The sequence below is a fragment of the Columba livia genome, chromosome Z (assembly GCF_036013475.1).
Source record: "Columba livia isolate bColLiv1 breed racing homer chromosome Z, bColLiv1.pat.W.v2, whole genome shotgun sequence".
In the NCBI taxonomy this organism is placed as follows: Eukaryota; Metazoa; Chordata; class Aves; order Columbiformes; family Columbidae; genus Columba; species Columba livia.
In genome coordinates, this window is record NC_088642.1 from 84,033,761 (window position 1) to 84,045,618 (window position 11,858).

An 11,858-nucleotide genomic window follows, 5' to 3' on the forward strand; every position below is an offset into this window, starting at 1 on the left:
TTTCCCTTCCCTTCCCTTCCCTTCCCTTCCCTTCCCTTCCCTTCCCTTCCCCTTCCCTTCCCTTCCCTTCCCTTCCCTTCCCTTCCCTTCCCCTTCCTTTCCCTTCCCTTCCCTTCCCTTTCCCTTCCCTTCCCTTCCCCTCCCTTCCCCTCCCTTCCCCTCCCTTCCCCTCCCTTCCCCTCCCTTCCCCTTCCCTTCCCTTCCCTTCCCTTCCCTTCTCCCTTCCCTTCCCTCAGGAAAAAGGAAAGACCAAGATGTGTTGTCCCCACCACCTACAGAGCCCTTCAAACAGAGCTGCTCCTCATCTCTGCTTGTGCTGAATCTTCTGCAGAACGAAGTCACGGACCCATCTGTCCCCTACCAGACTGCCCAACAGTGAGAGGGTTACAGTGACCAAACCTCGTCCAGGTCACCCCAGACCTTGTGCAACAACCCCAGTGCACCCCATTGTGAAGCTGGGTCCAAAAATACATTATATAAATTGTTGAAACAGAAATTAGGAACTATATATAACTTCTTACTGATCGTATAAATTATTTCTACTCCAGAGTAATTTCTTTCTTTTCCTGTCTCGTTTTTCCTTATCTTGCAGGAATTATCACAGAATCACAGAATTGTACCTCCTCCTAATCCCCATAAAGCACGTGGCAAAGCTTTCACAGACTCGGATGGACTCGGAAATGGAGCAGAATCCCAGAATCCCAGAATGTCATGGGTTGAAGGGCCCTGGAAAGCTCATCCCGTGCAATCCCCCCATGGAGCAGGAACACCCAGATGAGGTTACACAGGAAGGTGTCCAGGCTGGTTGGAATGTCTGCAGAGAAGGAGACTCCACAACCCCCCTGGGCAGCCTGGGCCAGGCTCTGCCACCCTCACCAGGAACAAGTTGCTTCTCCTCTTTCAGTGGAACCTCCTGTGTTCCAGTTTGCAACCCATTACCCTTGTCCTGTCACTGGTTGTCACCAGAAGAGCCTGGCTCCATCCTCCTGACACTCCCCTTTCCATCTGGATCCCCAGGAATGAGTCCCCCCTCAGTGTCCTCTTGTCCAGCTCCAGAGCCCCAGCTCCCTCAGCCTTTCCTCACACGGGAGATGCTCCACTCCCTCCAGCATCTTGGTGGCTGCGCTGGACTCTCTCCAGCAGTTCCCTGTCCTGCTGGAACTGAGGGGCCACAACTGGACACAAGATTCCAGGTGTGGTCTCCCCAGGGAATTCCAAACGCAGAGGCACTGATGAACCCGTTATTTGGATGATGCAGGAGTCCTCGCCTGCAGATGGGAGTAGACTGATCCCCGGTGCAGCAAGAGCCGGGTTTGTCCCTCCCCAGCCTGGACAGAGCGGTCATGGCTCCTCGGACACTCCAGAGAGAGGCCCAGGGAAGAACTTTGGCTCCAACAGCTCTGTCTGTGCTGCTGAGACACAAACCAGGAGCACTGGTGAATGTAAAACAGCTCAGTCCCTTCTGGCCATGTTCTGCAAAATGCTTTGGCGGTGTGTTCACAAAGGGAACACGCAGAGAACGAGCCACCTCATGTGGAAGAGGAGCTTTCCTAACGTGATTTTCTACAGACATTTTTATAACTCACTGAAGACTGCCTTCCAGCAGCACGCCTGGGAGGCAACGTAGACAAAACATCAGCAGCAGCACCGTGATCCCCGTTGAGTCCTGGAGGCCGTGGGGTGTGCTGGGGTGTTCGCAGAGCCAGTTCACAGCCGGCGGTGAGCACCGAGCATCCCCTCCACGGCACAAGCGCGGTCTGGCCGTGCTCTGTAGGGCGGTGCAGCCCCGTCCGAGCGCGCCTGGAAAGGGCAGGAAAGGCCACGGGTGTCTTTGGGATGTTTGCAGACTGACAGCGTGGCGGATGGGGCCGGACAGGCGGCTGCTGCTTTGCAGAGGCACTCGAGGCAACGCACACCGGACAGGCAGGGATCACGAAACGGGATTACTGGGCAGAAACGTCTTCTGCACACGGGGGAACAAATCTGGAATGAAACTGGGGCAAACAGCACTGTGCCCTTGTGGCCAGGAAGCCAATGGTACCTGGGGTGGGTTAGAAGGGGGTGGTCAGTAGGTCAGAGAGGTTCTCCTGCCCCTCTGCTCTGCCCTGGGGAGACCGCACCTGGAATATTGTGTCCAGCTGTGGCCCCTCAGCTCCAGCAGGACAGGGAACTGCTGGAGAGAGTCCAGCGCAGCCACCAAGATGCTGGAGGGAGTGGAGCATCTCCCGTGTGAGGAAAGGCTGAGGGAGCTGGGGCTCTGGAGCTGGACAAGAGGACACTGAGGGGGGACTCATTCCTGGGGATCAATATGGAAAGGGGGAGTGTCAGGAGGATGGAGCCAGGCTCTTCTGGTGACAACCAGTGACAGGACAAGGGGCAATGGGTGCAAACTGGAACACAGGAGGTTCCACTGAAAGAGAAGAAGCAACTTGTTTGGGGTGAGGGTGGCAGAGCCTGGCCCAGGCTGCCCAGGGGGTTGTGGAGTCTCCTTCTCTGCAGACATTCCAACCCGCCTGGACACCTTCCTGTGTAACCTCACCTGGGTGTTCCTGCTCCATGGGGGATTGCACTGGATGAGCTTTCCAGGGCCCTTCCAATCCCAAACATACCGTGATACTGTGAAACAGCGTTTTTAACACGAGCGGCAGAAGCAACAGGCAGGGCTGGGAGGGCAAAGGCGCATTTCAGCGGCATGAAGGGTGGTGTTAAATCCTGTCTCCACAAGCTCAGGAACAAGCCTTTCACTGGCTTGAGCCAGGCCAGAACCCCCTTTTTGAGCCAGGCTTAGCAAGAAACAAACTGCACTTGGTAAATCATCCTGAGCATGGAGAAAACAATTTTTGCATCATTTTTGATCAGGGCTGGATGCAGCCATAGCGGACTGCTTGGTATGTGTACTCAAACCTAAACAAAAGGTGGCAACAACAAACGCGGGTACCTGCACAATGGGCTTATCCAAGTGATCCCCACTGAAAACCACCATGTCTGTGTTGAGGGGTGATTGCAGGGTCCCAATAAAACCGTGGCAGATATATTGTTGACCCCCTTCCCCCTTCAGCCCCCCTGTCCCCAAATGCCACTAAGGCCAGGAGATCGGGAGGGAAAGGAGGATAGAAGAGATCTGGAAAAATGAACAATGTTTTACTAATGCTGCTGATAAAATAGAGAAAATAATACAAACTCTACCAAACCAATCTGGAAAGTCCCGGCAACTGCAGAGCCGGCACCCAAAGTCCTGGACTGGACTCTGCAGCCAACCGGAGCTGGATTCAGTCTGTCACTGGCCTCAGTTCGCAGGGACAACTCGCAAGGTCCTCTCCTAATGTCAGACATAGGGAAAAGGGACGAAAAAGGAAAAGGTCCTTATGACCTCCCACTTTTATATGAAGTATCATGTGAATGGGATGGGATGGGATGGGATGGGATGGGATGGGATGGGATGGGATGGGATGGGATGGGATGGGATGGAGTGGGATGGGATGGGATGGGATGGGATGGGATGGGATGGGATACCTAGTTGATCAGTTTTTGGTCACCTGTTTCTCGTTGCCCCTCTCGCGAGATGTCCATCCATCCTTAGCAATGACCTCACATTCCATTGCTGTGTTTAGCAAAACATGTATCTGGTTCTCCGGGAAAATGCAGCTGATGTGAAGCTTTAGCTGACAGGCAAATTCGCTAAAAGAGAAACGTGTTTCTAACAAAACCAGGACACCTGTGGCACCAGGTGAGCCTGGTCCCTGATCCTGACCCCACCACCCACCACCCCACCAGCCGCCGAACCTGCTCTGGCCGCTCTGATTCATTTTCAGGTTTGGCTGCTGGTGTAAGGGGAGGGAAGCAAATGCAACAGCCTGTTTTTAACAGAAAAACTGCAACACGGAAAACAGCCCATGACAAGAAACAAAAATTAGAGGAGCTGTATAGACTGTCGTGCCTCACTCCTTCTTTTGGAGCCCTTGAAACTGATCTGATTCTCCTGCGATATCCCAAAAACCATTCAAGGGAATACAAGTGTTCTCCTGAATTTTAACATATCATTAAAATACGGTGTCCTGCTTTAAATCCTCCAGTTCTTCCATTTTGTGGAAAATGAATGAAGTATTACACAAACGGCAAATATTCTAGACTCCATGTTATAGGCTGATGTATGGAGAGATGCTGAGCTCGTAGATTTTTACTATACTGTTCAACTGAAGCACGCTCGGAAATCTCAGAACGGGTATTAAGCACCTTCTGCCCGTATTTACTAATGATTTTTGCTGTTTGGCCCTTCTTTCACACACACGTTCATTTTCAGAACAGGCTGATGATCAGGAGCAAAGCTCGCACATTGCTCCCTGTGTCCGGGTGACACTGCTGACCACGGACCGTACAATCAGTGGTTAGGTGGGTGCTCTCGGCTGCGTCGGGTGTCCCGTGGTGCTGGCTCCACACCCTGCGCGGCTCACATGGCGCTGGCTGCGCTGGGGCTGCTGCGACCCCCCGCGGACCCCCGGGACCGGCCGTCGCTAATTAACAGCTCTCCACGGCGCTTGGGGAAAGGGCCGACAGCTCTGCTAATGAGCCGTGAACACACACACTGATTTTAAAAAAGACTGGTTGTTCTTGCTCCTGCTTAGTGAATTATCATCTTTCCAAAGTTACAACGGTGGGGAGGTAATAGCTTCAATTTTCCCAGGTAACTTCTATAAAAACCTGAATGGTTTAAGATGTATTTCCCACGACAGTCTGGAGCACCTGCAAAGATCCACAGCAGGGTAAAGAAAATCCTTTACAGCTTGGCATCAGCCAATCATAATAGTAATATATAATGGGAGTTATTAAAAGTGAGGTGGGAAAGGAAATATAGCATAATATCAGCTGGGATTGTTCAATAAGATATTCGGTGCTGGAAGAGACAAAGGCGCCAGTACCAGCAGGGAGCCCCGAGGAAAGGGTCTCAGGACGGAATTCATCCTGCCCTCCTGGCCCAACAGCTGCGAAATGCAAACCACGTGCAGACCCGCCGGTGGAATTGCTTTGCTCTCCCATTGTGTAAGATGCAAATGATCAGAGAAGCTTCACAATAAAACCTGCAATGGTTAATAAAGCGAAGCTGATACAGAGTGAAGGCGCAGCCATTGTTTATACAGTCAATATCAATGTCATGTTGTTCAGGAAATCCTCTGCTTTTCAGGGGAAGGCCTGAGGAGAACTGGTGCCAGATTTCTCATCCTGATTTTGAGCAAAATCTCTCAAAAGTTAGGTTTGTGCAAGGGAAGGAGTTCCCACATATTGATGTCAGGTTTCCTCATGTCAGAAAGACCCCTGTATTTCTGCAAATGATGGAGATCAGGCGACGCCGCTCAGCGGTGGCTCCAGGGCAGGAACCAGGTTGTGTTGCTGTGAGGGACCAGCAGCTCAGCTCCACCAGCACGGCCCTGAGAGGGGACACGGCCCTGCCGGGGGACACCGGTACCCCCGGGCTGCTGCATTTCCAGACGTGACCCCAGCGCCTTTGGTCACAGAAGCTGCTGTTTTTACAGACGCAGAAACCTCATATGTGATGAAAACGCCAGTTTAACCCTCCCCTAAAAGACAGGCAGTACCCAAAACAACACTGGAAAACAGCTGAATTCCGTTTAAGTGCCTAATCATTACTAAATGTATTGAAATGGAGAAATAAACTGAACAGCCGAGTCAATTGCACTGTTGAGCACCATTCTTTATCTTATCAGCGCTGGGGAGCTCTGGGATCACCCTCCATCAGTGCTCCAGTGACTGGATGCTCTTGTGTTGCTCATATTCACATAATCATTACATATGCATTACAATTTTTAAAAATTTTGACATACGATACATCTATACTAAGAAATAATTGATGATGTTAATTATAATTCTTTAGTTTCTTACTTACAATGCATCTATTAATTGTCAAATACAAGCTAAGCACTCTGCTTCTAAACAACGTGTCACTTAACCTTCTGACTCCCTCTTGTCCTGCAGAAGGATCTAAAACTTGAAAAACACCCCCTTGTTTTTTAGGCGGTCAGGAAGTGTTTATCATGTCAATTCATTAATGATGGGTACGTCTTTTGTAACTTAATCATGGTATACACTAATTTAGCAGCTTCTCTTCAGTATCTGTTTTCCAGGCTATTATTTTCCCAAAGAAAATTCTAGCTCGTGTTTTTAGCCCCATTTCCTAAAAATCTTAGAGTCCTGTGAAGCTCAGTTTGAGTTTCTCTTCCAGGTGCACAGGTACAACAGAGCAGTGTCTGAAGTCCACCGTCCACACCAGGAACGACTCCTGGCTGTTTCCATTTGCCATTGTACCTGCTGTTCGTTGAAAGGACAACCTCCAGAGTTCACAGTTTTGTCAGGCACAAGGACCCTCCGCTTTGTTTCTCTGCTTTTTGATGTCCAGAAAGACATTTACACATCTAAAGGGCTGAAGCCTCTCCAGATTAATCTCTTGGAATCTGCAGCACATACATTCATTGATATGTAACAAGATGGGTCCTTCTGCTGCAACCTTATTGTAAGTCGGTAGAAAGAATCAACTAGAAGGCACAAATTTGTAGAGAATAAGGATCCTGGGGTCGTGGAACAGCTTGTTTTACTGGATTTTACTTGGGAAAATTAATCTTAAATTTTTAAATTGCTTTTTCTGCTCCTTGTGAGAGCATGAAATCTTGCTGAGATGAGCAGCGCTCGTCCTTCGGCCACCGCGTTGTCTTCTCACTCGCTGCGGGGCTTGAAGAGCTGACCTGGGCAGGCACGGACAGCAGGAGAACATCTGAACCACCATGAACCGGGTCCATCTGACCAACGAGGGGACAACAGCAGAGCCGCGAGAGGCCCCTGTCCTGCCCGTGGATCACCGAGTGTCACCCTTCCTCCGCGCGGCATTTCCAAGGAGCTGGGAAGGGCTGTGAGCAGTTTCCATGGTGGAATCTGACCCTCCGTATCGCTGGCCGGTCTGTTCTCCTCTCCAGGAGAACGTGCAAACACTGGAAAACAGCTCAAAAGTCCTTAAGTATGTACACGGGCACTTCCTTGTCCTCAAAGCATCCGAATAGTTGCAACAAAAGCCTGCATTGTGTGTTTAAGATTAGATATGGCTACAGGTGGCAGGAAAGGGCCAGACGTTGGAAATGCTGGGACATCACCAGGACCCCATGCAGCCGCCGCTGGGGTGCAGGTGCCTCTTGCAGTGACATCGGTGCTTCCAGTGCGACCACAAAATAAACAGAATTAAGAGTCGGTTTCGCCACTGCGTGCAAATTGCTCCGTGCAAATGAGGTTCAGATTTATTTTCGATGTGTTGACAGGCAGGATGAGGAGAACTGTTGTGAACAGCCGCAGCTACAGGCACTCCGGGGTAACAGCCTCTGTGTACAACGATGTGTCGGTATCACCCAGGATTGACAACGCTATTCACCACTCCGGCTGTTTTCTCCTTGTTCACCAAGAAAAAATGCCTGAGAAATTATCTCATTAAAAATATTTTGAACAAACATTACGTGAGGTTTTAGTTCAGGCTCTAACTCTGTTTTTATATCAAGGACTGATGCTGACTGGCACAGTGTTTGTACCCGCTGAGCTCAGATGCCTCTGAGGAAAAATGCCGGCGTTCCCTTGATTTTTGAACACCAGTCTTTGGAAGTGAATGATATATTTGCACTGGAGACGTGGTTATGATTTCTTCCCCTTTGCTGTTGCACAGCAATGAGCAGATGCATCTCCTAATGGTCACTAAATGCAAATGATGCCACAGAAAATCTGGGAGTGTAAAGGAAATTACTGATAAAATATAAAGAGGATTGAGCTTGCTGATGATTAAAAAAATTAATTATTCCATGATAACTAGAAACTAGGCTTTATTTCCTGGCATGATGTGTTTACAAAGTGTTTTCACAGTGCTGCACAGCTCTGGCGACTACAGCCGGAGTTATATGGGAGCCTGTTTGCCCACCTTCACAGGACACAAACACACAGTAGAAGCCTTTTCTGCCCTGTGTAGCAGCACCAATAATCTGCCCACAGACTCTTTGGAATAATAAAACATCACCCTGTGGGCAGCTATCATGTGTTTTACAGGTGTCAGCACTTTTTTGGATGGTCCCATCTCCCCTTCCCACCCGTCGCAGTTGAACCCGAGTTGGCAACGCAACCACGCAGCCGCTCACTCACCCCAATAGGGGACGGAATCAAAAGGGAAGGGAGAAACTCAGATTGACATAAACACAGTTTAATAAAACAACAAAATACTGATATGCTACTAGTAAATATAGAGATAAAATAGAAATAAAAGGTACTCAGTGCAATTCCTCATGGAATCTGTCCACAATGAGCAGCCAGTCCCAGTGAGCAGCACCTGGTCTGAACAGCTGATCCCGAAGAGAAGAAAGGAAAGAAAAAAGGAAGAAAAGCCCAGAGGCCTCTGCAAAACAGCAAAAGGCCGAATTACATGTCCTGAACCCAACTCCCCCAGCTCCAGAAAACAAACAGACAAACAAAACAAACATAAAAAAAACCAAAAACAAACAAACAAAACAAAACAAAACAACGCAAAAAAAAACTAAGAAAAAAAGAGAGAAGAAATGCCCAAGAGTAAGAGCAATAACACCCAAGAGACTGGAAGATCCCCTCCCTTAAATGTGAAGCGTGGCGCTAATGGGCTGGAACACTCCCACTGCGCAGTGTGGGTGTCAGTCCAGCTCTGTCCGTCCATCCCCTCCCTCGCTGCCCCACACCCACGGGCAGAGCTCAGAGCGTCCTTGGCTCTCAGACCAGAGCGATTACAAACAGGACCTGTCTGCATCAACGGAGGGTGGCAATGTGTTTCTTCTTACATCCCCTGTCTCCTCAGACCCTCGGAGGAGGGATCCTCGAGGCAACGGGAGGAAATGTCTGGGCTGCCCGTGTCAATGAAACCTATGGGAAATCTAAAGTAATGGTTTTCATCAACAAATCTTCATTACGAAATTTTCACTAAGGAATGTCGCTGCCATCATGAGAAAGTATCTCAAAGGACAATCTGACTAGTGCAGGGTATAACAAATGTCTGCAATAACAAGCAACCGCAAAAAGCCTGGGAGCGAAATCCCAGGCTGAGTGACTACATCCCCTTCAATGCCTCTGAGCTTGCTGCTGGAGCAGCAGCATCAAATCCCTTTTTCACCCCAGAATATACATCTTAATGGGAGATTTTCTGAGACACAAGGGATATGCCCTGTGGCACAGGGCTGTTTATGACAGCAGACACCCCAAATGTCAATAACAGCCCCTCCGAGGAGAACAGTCCTGGTCCCCTGCTCAGAGTTAATCAAGCATCTCATCCAGCATCCCTGGCACAGTGTGTGTGTGTGGGAGCATCCAAGGAAACGCTGCAGCCCTCGAAGGGATGCTGCGACCTGTGAAGGGATGCTGCGACCCATGACGGGATGGTGCAGCTCTCAAGGGGATGCTGCACCCTTCGAACAGATGCTGCAGCCCACAAAGGGATGCTGTGGCTCTCGAGGGGATGCTGCAGCCCACAAAGGGTGTCAGAGCACACGCAGGGATGCTGCAGCCCTCAGAGGAATGCTGTGACCCACAATGGGATGCTGCAACCCACAAGGGTTACTGTGACCCAAGAAGGGATGCTGCAGCTCTCAAGGAGATGTTGTGGCTCTTGTGGGGAGTCTGCAACCCATGAAGGGATTCTGTAGCCCTCAGAGGGATGCTGCAGCCAACAAAGAGATGGTGTGGCCCTTGAAGGGATGCTGCGGCTCTCAAGGGGATTCTGCAGCCCTCAGGGATGTCGGAGCACACAAAGGGATGATGCAGCCCATGAGCTGCAGCTCTCAAGGGGATTCTGCAGCCCTCAGGGATGTCGGAGCACATGCAGGGATGCTGCAGCCCTCGGAGGGATGCTGTGGCTCTCAAGGGGATGCTGCAGCCCTCAGGGATGTCGGAGCACACGCAGGGATGCTGCAGCCCTCGGAGGGATGCTGCACCTCGCCGCGGGTGGGAAGCCATGGGCAGCACCAGCTCCGGGGCCTGCCTGTGCCTGGCAGCGAGTTGCCATGGCTACAAGGTGAGGCTCTTTGGGGAAAAGAAAGGAAAACATGAGCTGTGGCGGGGCCACCAGCCGAGCTCGCCCGGTTTGTGAGACACAGCTGCTGCCGGTACCCGTGCGGACAGGGGCAGGAGAGGCTCTGGCGCTGGAAAAGCCGCTTCACTGCAAACGTGGATTTCCACATGCACAGAGAGCCTAGGAAAAGTTATAAATTCAAAATCTGATTGGCTCCTTTTCCCATTCCTCATGTGTACTCCTCAGACTTTTAAACTTTAAAAGTGAGGAAGAAAGGTGACAGAGCCACAGGGAGCCCACGCAGACTTCCTCGCAGCAAACACCAGAATTTGGCTACAAATAGGGAAAAAGAGCCTTTGTGTCTGTCACGGAAAGTACAAATACACTCGCAATCCTGCGAGAAGTTTCACTCACAGCCGTGGCGGCGAGGCAAGCGCAGTCCCCATCCCGGGAGGGGGCTCTGGGCGGCAGCATCTCGCTCGTGCTCCGAGAGACCCGCGACAATGGGCCAAGTCTCGATGAGAGTCCCGTTTTTATATTGACTGATCAGGTCTGACTGTAGGAATCTAGAAGCTTCTCTGCACCCCCACACTGGCTGTGGGTGCCCCTGAAGCCAAAACATCCCCCCCACTGGCCGCAGGCGCCCAGCGGCTCCCTGGCGCCTCGGCACTCCCTTCTTCTAATGGCCATGGCCAAGGGGCTTCGGGCCAAACAAAAGAAGCTGTTGGCCTCAAGTAGCAGAGAGAGGGAGATGTGCCCACTGCTTCCACACTGAAGGAGGGAGGGGGAGAGAGAGGGGGTTTGCATCCTGCCACAGTGTCACAAGGCAGCAAGGAGCTCGGTCCCTGTGCTGGGCTTCCAGGGCCTGTGTGCTGGTGACTGCTCGGCGGTGCACGTGTTCAACACCGCCATGCTTTCTTGTTATTCTTTTCAGCTTGATATTGCATTTTTAAATATTTTGAGTGCTTTGGAAACTGCCAGGGCGTTCACACGGAGCCTTTCGGCACAGAACAGGCACATCCCGTGAGTGGGACGGGAGCAGCGATGGATGCAAAACCCCATTGGTAGCAACAAACAGCAGATGAAAAACACCACTTTTCCTGCTCCTAACAAACGTCAGTAACCTCTGGGTTCCCTGGGCTGAAAAACAAGCAGTTTGTTGCCGCTGGACTCCATGGGCTCCCCCATCCCTGCCTCAGCTCCTTCCCCACATCCCCCGTCTCTCACATTGAGATCTGTTTGCCGTGGGGTTGAACCAGGAGAGCCCCAAGCCCCCCAAAGAAGCAGCACAAATGGACCTAGAGCTTCTGTCGGGAATTTCAACCCGCTGTCCGAGTGCAGCAATGGGAAATCTCTGCTGCAGAACGTGCAGGAGCCCAATGGTACCAGCATCACAGCACCGGAGACTCCAGACCTTTCGAGGGAGAGACTTTGAAACCAATATCCATCAATCAGCAATAAAAAAAAGAGGAAAAATTTCAGAAAATATTTTCATCTGATGAAAGAAAATGCAATGGAAAAGGTGATGATCCCATAGCAGCTTTTCAACCTTTTTTTTTTTTTAAATTAATTTCTTTTCTTTTTTCCCTAATCACAGAATCACAGATGGTTTGTGCTGCAGGGCCCTCCCCAGCCCCCCAGTCCCCTGCCATGACAGGGACATCTTCACCAGCTCAGGGTGCCCAGAGCCCCGTCCAGCCTGGCCTGGGATGTCCCAGGGATGGTTCATCCACCACCTCTCTGGGTACCTGGCACAGGCTCTCACCACCCTCAGGACAACAATTCCTTCCTCATG